A 12907-nucleotide genomic window follows, 5' to 3' on the forward strand; every position below is an offset into this window, starting at 1 on the left:
TTAAGTTAAAACATAAATGGAATCGTCATGTTTGATTTAATGCAGATTAAGTTGAAATTAAAAAGGCATTAGGGTCCTAATTTAAAAACCGTGAAATTTTTTTTTGCTGTTTCTGTACTGTTCACGGATGAACAGTATTAAAAAAAAAAAAAAAATTTGCTGTTTTTTTTCCTCTCGGTTTTTCTAAGAAAAACCGATTAAAGTTTTTTGCGGTTGTTTTGTTTATGCCGTTTTGGAAAAGCATCCGAAAAAAAAAAAAAATTTTTGTTACTGTTCACGTGTTACTGTTCACAGGGGACAGAATTTAAAAAAAAAAAAAATTGTTTCGGTTTTTACAGATAAAACCGTGTATAAAATTAGAAACATGCTTGTTTTGTTTTTCTTTGTTTATGCCGAGACCAAATAAAAAAAGGATTTTTTTTTGTTTTGATTTTGGCCAATTAGTTATTGTGAAACGGTTCACAATTTAAAGATACCGAATTATTTTAAAGCAGTTTAAAATTTTGACGGATTGAATTCATATTACAAGTTTAATATGGATTAAGAATAATGAAATTAATGTGATTAATTGAGGAATTGTCACTTAATTTGATTTAAATAGGTGGTTTGGATAAATTAATCAACATAATTAAGGAATTGTGTCATGTATGTTTAATTTATTTTAGTTGATGCATTTTATTTTATTTTTGTTGAATGAATCGATTGAATGAATTTAATTTACGTATTTTTGCAATCAGTTGTAATACTTAGTGTGGCCTTAGTCAAATTATGTTTTCGTAATGAAGGAAACATAATTTTTAATGTAATTATGAGATCTCGAATCTCCTTTATTTTTCTTTAGTTTTTGGGTTTTGAAATTAGAATGTAATAAATAGGTTTATTATGTAAATTTTATTTATTGTATTTTTTCAAAAGAAGACTAAAGATGGAGATTGGAGCTCACTCCCGCTACATGAATCAAGATGGAACATCAAGACAAGCTTCTCGGGTCCAAGGATGGATTCCAAACTTGTATTTATTGTTCATTTTGATAGGATAGGCCACACTAGGACTTTTCTTGTTTTTTTTTACGTTTTTCATTCTTATTGCTTTTCATTCACATGTTAGTTTATGCATCATATTCCGCCTAAAACCAAACCACCTACTACTAAAATGCATGAAAATTGACTCATATAGGTTGTATGTTAGTTTTCATGGACATGCAGATGTCACAGACTTTAAGCCATCACCTTAGTTTATTCATTCTCGCATGCTAGATATTAGTTCACTTAAAATGAATTAAAATAAAGTTGATGGGATCTTCCTCTAAAACGGAAATTGAGATTAGTCTTTATAAGGGCAAACAACTATGAATCCCTTCTTCGTCGGTAGGCATAATATGACCCCTTCTACGTTGGGTAAGTAGTTGTGTTGACTTAGTTTACCTCAACATCATAGTCCGAAGAGTTTCTCGTGATTATGATGGACTAAAGATAGAATTTACAGAAATTTATCGACCAAGAATTCTAACGGTAGAATTAGCTAAAAGGTTAGCTTATCAATTTACAGAGAATTGAGTCTTGAGATCATTTATATAATTCTTGAGGGAGGTCAATTGTATAAATATTTTGAGTCTTCGCGTTATGATATTAGTTCATTAGACTTAAAAATATAAACGATGCACATGCTTATTATTTTTATTCTTCTTCTCATGATGTAGAACACGTTTATTTTTTATAATACTGTTACAACGAAATGGCTGGAAATAACGCAATCCCAATGCCTAGTGCCACACTTGATCGCGCGTCCTGGCTTAAAATTTTCATGGACCAGATGAATCAGTTCACACGTCTGAAAAACGACGGGTCCAACTTTGCGGACTGGGAGGCGGCACTACGGAATCTTTGCCATTCGACGGTAAGCTCAAGTACTTAATCGAGCCAATACCGGTCAACCCAGGCCCCAATGCAGCAGTCAACGAGTCACTCGCTTATAGTGATTTCGTTATGGAAGCGGGTGCGATAAAGAACGTACTCATCTTTGCAATGGAAACCAATTTGCATAGACGCTTCATTGCCCAAAGTGCAAACAAGATTTTCACTACGCTCACTAGCGAGTTCTCAAAAGCACCGAGAATCGTTACATATGAGCATACTTGTCGCTTCTTTGATGCGAAACTCCAGAAGGGCCAACCGGTTAGCCCACACATTCTTCACATGATTGAGAATGTCGAAAAGCTGGAGGCACCGAATTGTAAAATCAGTGAGAGCATTGTCATTGACCGAATGCTTCATTCTCTTCACGATGGTTTTGCCCTTTTCAGGGCGAACTACTACATGAATGACTTGAAAAAGAGTCCTCATGAGCTACACTCCCTTCTCGTACAGACCGAGAAGGATATAAAATTGAGTGGGAGCATGAAGCAGGATGTTCTCATGATTTCCAACAAGGATAAAGGTAAGGGCAAGGCTCATGGCGACCTAGCTGTAGGTAAGCCAAAGTTTAAAAAGCCAGGAAACGGTAAGAGTGCGCCTGGTGAGACTAGTGGCTCACAGGGCAAGGCAAAGAGCAAGGGCGGTGACATAGAGTGCCACCATTGTCACAAGACTGGATATTGGAGGAGGAACTGTCCCGTCTACCGTGGGGACATCAAAGCAGGCCGCGTCGTTCCTGTTGGTATGTCATCTTATATTCATATGATTGAGATTAACCATGCAAGTTTCGGAACTTGGGTACTAGATACTGGTTGTGGTTCTCATCCGTGTAATCATTTGCAGGGCCTAAAGAACATCATACCTCTCGAAAAAGGTGATGTGGACCGGCGTGTCGGGAATGGAGCACGAGTTGCTGCTGTCTCGAAGGGAACATATGTAATCCAACTCCCTAGTGGTTTTGAGTTATTTTTAAATAACTGTTACTATGTACCCAGTTTGTCTAAGAACATTATTTCTGTTTCCGTACTTGCTAAAGACGGTTTTGCATTTTCAATAAAGGATAATAGCTGTATTTTCTCTTTCAATGAAATGATTTATGACAAAGCAGTTTCCATGAATGGAATTTATATCTTAGACCAAACCACAGAAGTATTACACGTGAATAATAAGAAAATAAAGGTTGGTGACAAAGATCAAACCTATCTATGGCATTGTCGAATGGGACACATAAATGAGAAACGCGTGAAGAAACTCGTCGATAATGGGACTATTCCCGCATTCGATTTTTCTACATATGGCACGTGTGAATCATGTCTCATTGGCAAGATGACTCGAATTTCCTTCAAAGGTGTTGGAATGCGCGCTAGTGACCTATTAGGACTCATACATACTGATGTTTGTGGACCTATGTCAATTACCGCTAGAGATGGCTATAGATATTTTATCACTTTCACGGACGATTTGAGTAGATACGGATATGTCTACTTAATGAAGCATAAAAGTGAGTCCTTTGAGAAATTCAAGGAATACCGAGAACGGTACAGAACCAATGGGTAGAAAGGTTAAAGCACTCCGTTCGGATCGGGGTGGCGAATATCTTTCAAATGAGTTTGATCAACACCTTAAAGAGGCGTGGAATCGTTTCTACGATTAACTCCACCTGGAACACCTCAATTGAATGGTGTGTCCGAGCGGAGAAATCGAACCTTACTTGATATGGTTCGATCCATGATGAGTCACACGGTAGTGCCCGATTCATTATGGGGTTTTGCATTTTTGTCATTTTGCTCATATACTTAACCGAAGTCCGTCTAAAGTGTCGACAAGACTCCATATGAAATGTGGAAGGAACGGTCCCTAACTTGTCCTTTATTCGGGTTTGGGGCTGCGAGGCTTATGTCAAGTGGAGACACGAGGATAAGCTCGGCCCGCGATCGGTCAAGACATACTTTATAGGTTATCCAAAAGGAACATTTGGTCATTACTTCTATTCGCCTACCGAACATCGAGTTTTTGTTGCGGCTAGTGCGACGTTCTTAGAGAAAGAATTTCTCGAGAACAAGACGAGTAATAGAACCTTCGAGCTGTCGGAGATTCCGGAACCAACGACCGAGGAACGGATGGAGGAAGTTGTTACTCCAACTGATGATACGGTTAGTATTCCTGAGGAACCTAGGAGGTCGGGTAGAGTCTCTCATCCTCCGGACAGATACATTGGTATGGTCGAGGAGAATGACGTTTTACTCCTAGAGAGTAATGAACCCGTTACCTATAAAGGTGCTATGACTGTCCGACTCAAAGCTATGGCTCGAAGCCATGCAATCCGAGATGGACTCCATGTATGAGAATGACGTATGGGATCTAGTTGATTTACCTAATAAGGTAAAACCTCTACAGAGCAAATGGCTTTACAAAATAAAGCGTTACGTAGACACGCAACGTGACCGGATACCTATAAGGCACGACTTGTGGCAAAAGGTTTCACTCAAGTGCACGGATTGCATTATGATGAAATTTTTGCACCTGTAGTCATGCTACGTTCCATTCGGATAATCTTAGCGATAGCCGCATTTCATGATTATGAAATTTGGCAAATGGATGTGAAAACAACCTTCTTAAACGGTTATTTGGAGGAAGAGTTGTACATGGTGCAACCCGAAGGTTTCATAGATCCTGAACATCCTAAGAAAGTATGCAAGCTTAAGCGTTCCATTTATGGACTTAAGCAAGCTTCTCGGAGTTGGAATCATCGTTTCGACCAGGTGATAAAAGAGTATGGTTTCACTCGATCGGTCGAGGAACCATGCTTATATATCAAGTCGAGTGGGAGCAAGATTGTATTCTTGATATTGTATGTCGATGACATACTCTTGATTGGGAATGACATTCCTCTCCTATATTCGGTTAAAGAATGGTTGAAGAACCATTTCCAGATGAAAGATCTGGGTGAGGCACAGCGCATTTTGGGAATCCGTATCTACCGAGATAGATCACGACGGACGTTATCACTTAGTCGAGAGTCTTATTTGGATAAGATTCTTGAGAAGTTCAAAGCATGACCAACTCAAGAAGGGGAACCTTCCAATGACGACCGGGATGTAGTTGAGCAAGTCTCGATCACCCACGACGCCTTTGAAGGGATTGAGCGCATGAGTCGTGTTCCTTATGCATCTCGCATGATAGGATCGATCATGTATGCCATGATATGCACACGTCCAGGCGTGGCATATGCATTGAGTATGACGAGTCGGTACCAAAAGACTCGGTGAAAACTTTGGATAGCATGTCAAAAACATCCTCAAGTACCTACGGAGGACTAAGGATTGGGTATTGACTTATGGAGGCGATACTAAGCTACGCGCAATCGGTTACGCAGATGCTAGCTTCCAAACGGATCGAGATGACTCAAAATCTCGATCAGGTTCGTCTTCACTCTTAATGGTGCTGCGGTCACTGGAAGAGTTCCAAACAGAGTGTTGTAGCAGATTCTACTATCGAATCGAGTACTATGCCGCTCGGAGGCAAAGCAAAGGAAGCGATATGGATGCGTCAATTCTTACAAGGACTTACAGTAGTTCCTAGTTCGAATGACCCGATCACCATCTATTTTGACAATAGAGGTGCCATCTTCCAGGCTAAGGAGCCAAAGTCTAGCAACAAATCTAGACATGTACATCGGAAAGCTCACCTGATCCGTGATTATGTGGAGCAAGAGGAGATAGTGATAGACAAGATTGCGACGGATGATAACATCGCGGATCCTCTCACTAAACCGTTGAATTATGATAAGCATGTAGGGCATGTTAATTCCATGGGAATTAAACGTGTTCCTGAGTTCTAGTACTTGATTATGGATTTGATACATTATCTTTTTCATATACTATTTATAACTTCATCGTTTTATTTATAATATTTTGTTTTTCATGTGGATTGTATGAGACAACATTGAACATACAAAGTGAATGAATTACATTATATTTGTTTTGGTCCGTAATCGCCAATGTGAGTTGATAACTCCGGCTATTATATTGTGCGGTCGATTGATGGTGGGTTCAACGAGCCATAAGTCAAACGGTTTGATCGATCACGAGATGCGAGATTATAACGATACCTCGCGGACAACTTTTTGTGACAACGTAATGGAGTCCTAAATGTTTAAAAACATTCGGTGCCAGGTCGTGGATAGGACATCCATTGTGTTCCTAGAGTCGATTCTTTTGACTATCGACTGTCTCTTGAGATTAAGGCAGTTTTTGGGTGACTTTGGTTTCTTTCTCACGGTCTGCCGTAACTGGAGGCTAAGTAGATTTTTTCTGGGTCATTTCATACTGTGCTTACATTTTCAGGATTCGAGTTGAGGAAAATATCCAACCCTTATCAGGTATAGTTATTTCTCAGGGCCACTCGAGGAGTTGTAACTGAAATGCATGGCCATGCTCGAATGTTGATTCGTTTATCAGTTAAGTTACTCTCTAGTCGGGGAAACCACTCTTGGTATTGATCGCTTGTAAAATACGACCTTTGTGAATGCGGATTTGCAAATTGTTTTACATTGAGTGGGAGAAATTTTAGGATATGAGAATCGGTTATCGCACATACACTTGTGAGGACAAGTGGGAGTTTGTTGGAGCTTGTGTCATCCACAAATTAGTGTGATAACATTTGTAAATCTCTTACAGGTTCACAAGGGTATACTTCGTATATTTAATCAGTTGATCAACGTTTACCTAATAACGGTTGGCTTGCTAGAAAGTTTGACGTTATTATCATACAGATGGCGGTGATCAACTGGTCCCTAAAGGTCACACCTATAGGATGTGTTTGAGAGATGTGGTTATAGAAATATGATCACATTGATGCCTAATATGACTAAATAGTTAGTCAATGTGTTGATGAGACAATTATTTAATGAAGATTAAATAATATTAGTTGAGACGAATTAACTGTGAATTCGTAAATTAAATATAATAAGTTATATTTAATTAAATGTATGTAATGTTAGCTTGGACGAATTAATCTGTTAATTCGTAATTAAATGTAATCGGTTATATTTAATATTAACAAGTTGAATGTGTCATAGTGGTAATAGTGAGGGTACACAAACCAAGAGGTCATGGGTTCGATCCTCACTAGATGACAATTTAACACATTTTATACATTTTTGGAATAACAAAAAATAAGGAGACCATACTCCTTATCTCGGTTAGATGGGCCGAATTAGGGTAGATTATATCTCCCTAATTCACTCCCATATTTCGGTTAATAATAAGAAGGAAAGGTAGATCATTTTTCTACCCTAATTCTCTTTTAACCTAGCCTCCTCCCTCATCAGAAAAACACAAAAAAAAAACAACCAAAATTTTTACAGAAAATTTGGATCGATTCTAGCATTATCAAAGGGCATATCTCATATCGTCTTGGGTGCAACTGATAGGCGAATATCTACTTTGATATTATTCTTAGGCCATATTTGCTAGGACCGAAGGTTATTTCTGAATCCTTTATTTTGTTTATGTATTTTATTTATGACTAGTGATCGTCTTAATTAAATTCGTTATAATCCTTCAATTTTAAGGGAAGTATACAGATTATTTCCCACATGTTGATTGTTGATTATCATTGTTGTAGGTGACGATATGGTATTCGTTATGCATTTGTATGATTGATTGCAGTGTAGCGGATTGCGAAAAGGTAGGGTTTCCCTACTCAGTTCATGTTTAATTGATTTGAGATTATGTTGTATTGTGTACGATTGATTGTTTGCTGATCTTTGTGGGAGTGTTGGTGTTGGTGTTGGTGTTGGTGTTGTGATGATTGTGGTGGAGTCACTTGCGGGAGTGGCTTCACACCCTAGTTCGCCCTCCGTGGAACCCACCACGGGAGGTGATGTGCACATTAAGGTACATGGATTTCGCTCGTTGATGAGCGGGGCTTAGGTGGGGATTGGCTGCGGTCCTCCACTGGTGGCGAGGATTACCTATTGCGATGGGTAATCTGGCAGGGCTACACACTTCGGTGTGTAGTCGGTTACTGTGTGAGATCGGGAGATCGGAGGTGGATGATGATCAGTTGGTTGCTTTTGTACTTGTCTTACTTTGGTTATTCAGTAACTGACCCCGTTGTTGTTTTATAAAATCTGTGGTGATCCATTCGGGGATAGTGAGCAGATTGTGACAGGTGATGAAATTCTTTAGCTATGGGGGCAGTCATGGGGAGTCATCACTCGAGTCTAGCTTCCGCCGTCAAGAGACTTAGCTTTCATTTCTAGTTGTTAGACTTTCACAGTTGTACTTTGGTTTTGGTTTTGGAGAACATGTAAACTTTAATCATTTATACTTTATTAATTGTGTTTGGATTGTTAACTTTGATCTACTGACCTCGGGCAACCGAGATGGTGACGGTCTCTCAGGCTAGGGTGGTCTTGGTAATGCACCTTGGTATGTGGGGGTGTCACAAAGTGGTATCAGAGCGACGATTCTGGCACCTAAAACTAATGAACCCGATGAACTTAGGGAGTCTAAATAAAATGAACTCGGGGAGAGTTGTTTGGAGTTACCGCAAAGACTTGGAAGACGTCCCGAAGTCGCATTGAGGCCCTTACGATCTCAAGCCGGTCACATGGGGAAGTCTTAGGAACTGTTGTATGTCGAGTCATGTCTGTGTGATACCTATAACTTGCATCTTGTGAAGTTGTTGGATGAATGGTGAAAGTGTTGGAACATGGTAAAATATGAAACGTGAATTGTGAATTCGTATACGATAGATCTTGAGCATGAAATATGTTGAGCATGTTACTTGTTTAATATGTGGCTTTCAAAAGGGTAGTGGTACATGTGCATATGATCATGATGGTGTTAATGTTTGGTTTGTTGGTTGTAGCATGTGATTAAGGTCATGCGTCTATATATATATATATATATATATATATATATATATATATATATATATATATATATATATATATATATATATATATATATATATGAATGTCGTGTTTAATTTTCATGTGGGTATGATAAAAGTTCAACTATGTACTGATTTTTTAGAAGTGTTGAGTTGTTATTGTTTGCCTTATTCATATTTAAGTTGTTTTGTTAAGAAGAATTGATTTGTATGAAAACCGATTATGGAAGGGTTGTCTTAAAACTGTCATAAGTTGAGTTCTAGAAATCATATTGCTGTGATTCCAATTGGAGGTGATACCTTGTCCTCTTACGATTCTAACGATAGGTCACATACCCGAAATGACCAAGTAACGAGTGAGATATGACTGTTTTACGAAAACTGGACGTTGCTGAGAACTGTGTCGGTACTCGGCCGAGTAAGGTAATACTCGACCAAGTAAGGGCTACTCGACCGATTATTCCCAATACTCAACCGAGTAATCCTTCTGTGACAATTGGGTCAGCTTCTGGAGTTGAAAACTCGGACGAGTAATATAGTTACTCGACCGAGTATCCTGTACTCGACCGAGTATGCCATGTACTCGAGCGAGTACCTCATTGGGCAGTCATTTTGAGTCGGTGGCTATGTTCTTACATTTGTTTCGAGTCGTGGGGTATGTGCACACGTATTGTAACAACCCCGGATTTAATAATACAAATAAACTAGATAAATATTGCATTTTATATTAATAAAAGTCCATGGTGGCGGAAACACCATGACGATAAATCCGGGTGCTACCAAAATAGATAAAGTAATAGTTAACTACGCATACAACTACTCTCGGGAATGAAACCCGTCCAAAATAAAACAACAAGGTTCGATTACTAAACATCATAATTATTATTTATTATCTCTCTCTCAAAACCCATCCATGACCAAGAAGCACATCAACCTGAAAAAAAATATCAACAACCACCGTCAGTGGGGAGTAACTAGGAGTCCTCCCAGCCATGACTTAAGAAAATTCAGGGAACAATTATGAGCAAATAATAAGAGACAACATATAATCCATTTAAAATATGAAAACATGTGAACTTCATAGATATTAAATATCAAGGTATATAATCACAAATGAGTGAGTAATAATGATACCACATGATTAATTAAAATGTGTCACCAACTTACAAATTTCATGTTACTTACATGATTGTATGAAATACTGTAAAAGAAGGTGGTCATAATGAAAAAGAATAACACCAATTTACCTGAATGACATATGAAATGAGTAATGATAATATACGAGTGGTAAAAACATCCAAATCTTGGACCATAAATACATAGAATAACACGAGACAAGAACGAGCACCGTCTAGGGCCAATAACCTGAAACCCTAAACCTTGGTGTCAATAACCTGACACCAAAATAACCCTACGGCAGGACACATAACCGTGAACCCATGTCTAAGACTGGCCAGACTCTCGAGGGACATAATGTCTAGTTAAGGCGTAAATGTGCGGACCCTTAACCAGTCAAGGCATAAAAGTGCGGACCCTTGACCCCCAAACAACATATCCATAGACTCATAAGAGTATCCAAAAAGGATGGTCAACCCATAGCAGGCTAATAACCTGTAACCATGCCAGGGTACTAGGTAGGCCAATAACCTGAAACCTACCCAGTTTGGTATTGCTCATCTCAAGTAGACCAATAACCTGAAATCTACTCGATATCTTATACTCTAGCTAAACCATATATAAAATGGAACAAGGTCCAAAAGATAACAAATGTGCACCATGAATAACCTCATGTTAACATGCCAAAATGCTCATAACTGAGCGATAAATAATATCAAATGAAATTCAATAATGGTCATCAAAGTTAGAGTATAAGTTCAACTTTTCCAATATAAAACAAGAGACACTCATGTCAATATATAATTTCCGAAAGGCAATATCACAAAAAGCGTATACATGACATTTACCATAGTAGAAGTAACAATCAATTCTTAACACATACACTATTGTAATCTCACATTATAAACATAGTTATGGAGAATATATTCACAAGACATGATACCATCAAATATGTTATTAGTTATTTCCTTAACAAACATTTATTAAATTCGTTAATTAAACATCTATTAATTCTAAACAATTAAACAAAAATTATATTCTACCAATAAAAAATTACTAGACATTTTAGTGACTTATAAATTCAATAAAAACAGTACCTAACAAATTATTTAATAATGTTTCACATATTTAACATAAATTAGCATTTAATAGGCGATTTCATGCATAAATAAAGAAATAAATAAGAAAATTATGTCAAGACCATTAATAATTTATTTTTCATAAATATAGGACAGAATATGCATAAAAAAAATTTTAAAAATTTTATTTATATTTATTTATTATTCTAACACAATTAAACCTTATTTATGGACTAATTAGTTATAAAATTCAAAAGTAATTATACAAATTACAAAATTGACATGCAAAACTTTAATACACTAAAATAAGTCATCTTATGATAAAACATTCAATTTTCACATTTATTTATATATTTTACATATTTACTTGAGATTAATTGCATAAAACACGAATATATATTAAATAAGAGCAATAATAATTATAAAAATAAAATAATCAATTTAAATACTATATAAGTTATAATAGGCCAGAATAAAATTAAGGAAGTAAATTTTCGAATTTTTTTTTTATGTTTTATATCTTTATTAGACGATTATCACATAAAACCGTGATTAAATATCAAATAACAACAAATAAACATATGATAGTTATAGAACTAAAATAATCACATGAAAACTCATAAATAATGATAATAAATCAGAATATAATCAAAAATATAATTTTTATAATCATCCATATATTTTACATATTGATTAGATTGTTAAATCACATAAAAACACAAATAAATCATAGAAAATATTTAAACAAGTATATATTCATCACAAAATAATAAAAACTACTATTTATTATAAGAATCATGAATCTCATATATTTTCATGATTTTAAGCATCATATATATTATCAATCTTATTATAACCTCATAAAAGCACTTGAAATTCAAAAATCATGAAAAGGAGAAAACCTAGTTACCTTGATAGAGATTATTACTAGTAAATAGGTAGGATATTGTAATAAGATCAACCCAAATGATCTCCCTCAACCAAGGTATCTTGCTCACCTCCTTGAACAAACATAAGAATTAAAACAAATAATTAAATACTACTCTAAATAAACTAGTATAAGAATGACAATTAAATAATCACCTACACTTACAAATGAGCAAGATGAAAGAGATGTGAGAATGAAAGAAACAAAGGTTGGAAATGGGTGTTGAAAGCTACGGCCAAGTGAAGAATTTAGAGAGGAGAATTTGTAGAATGATTAGGTCTAACTTGTAGGTAATAGGAAGCTAGTAAAGAGTGAGTAATAGAAATGATTAAGGCTAGTCTTTAGGCTATTACTTTAGGTAAAGTAGTCACATGCCTATGAGGGTAGGCCTTGGGCTTCAAGGAAAAAAAATCAAGTTGTCAACTTGCCATGTGCTTAGGTGATGAGGTAAATGATAAATCAAGGTGAAAAGAGGAATAACGAGTGTGGGTCTTGTTCGCGGATTTCTGCGACAGCCTTTCGTATTTCGAGCATAATTTCCTCTACAGAACTCCGATTGAGGTGTTTTTAGTGGCGTTGGAAAGCTAAGAGAAAGACCCCCAACTTTCATTTTATGACCAAGAGCTAAATCTGTCTTTAATTTATCATAAAATTAGCATCAACGACGAAGTAGTTATTCGTCGGCATAAGGAGTGTAAGTTTGAGATGGGTATTTGGATATCATTGTAAAAAAATACTAGATTTTAAAGTATAAGATTTTATTGTGAATCATTCTTATTATTTAAAATAGGAGTTTAATTATATAGGATGACGTGGAAATTACGGGGTGTTACACGTATGTTTTGGGTCTTAAGGCATTCTTTGTAGGTGATGCTTCCTTTGTCTTCTCATAATATTAACATAGTGTGTTAAAACTACATGGGAAATGTGTAGGCAACAGAAGGATTTAGTTGAATAAAAACTTGATA

The 12907-nt window shown here is 36.4% G+C and overlaps 1 long non-coding RNA gene across 1 annotated transcript; it reads right to left on the reverse strand.

Annotated features, from left to right (window-relative positions):
• Positions 1 to 9630: 9630 nt before the first annotated feature.
• On the reverse strand, positions 9631 to 12208 carry LOC141658758 (uncharacterized). Its single transcript, XR_012549400.1, has 3 exons — positions 12105 to 12208; positions 11922 to 12012; positions 9631 to 9750 (listed from the first exon to the last, which is right to left on the reverse strand). It is a non-coding gene; the product is annotated as an uncharacterized LOC141658758 (long non-coding RNA).
• Positions 12209 to 12907: the final 699 nt, after the last annotated feature.

This window comes from Silene latifolia, chromosome 6 (assembly GCF_048544455.1).
Source record: "Silene latifolia isolate original U9 population chromosome 6, ASM4854445v1, whole genome shotgun sequence".
Taxonomy (NCBI): domain Eukaryota; kingdom Viridiplantae; phylum Streptophyta; class Magnoliopsida; order Caryophyllales; family Caryophyllaceae; genus Silene; species Silene latifolia.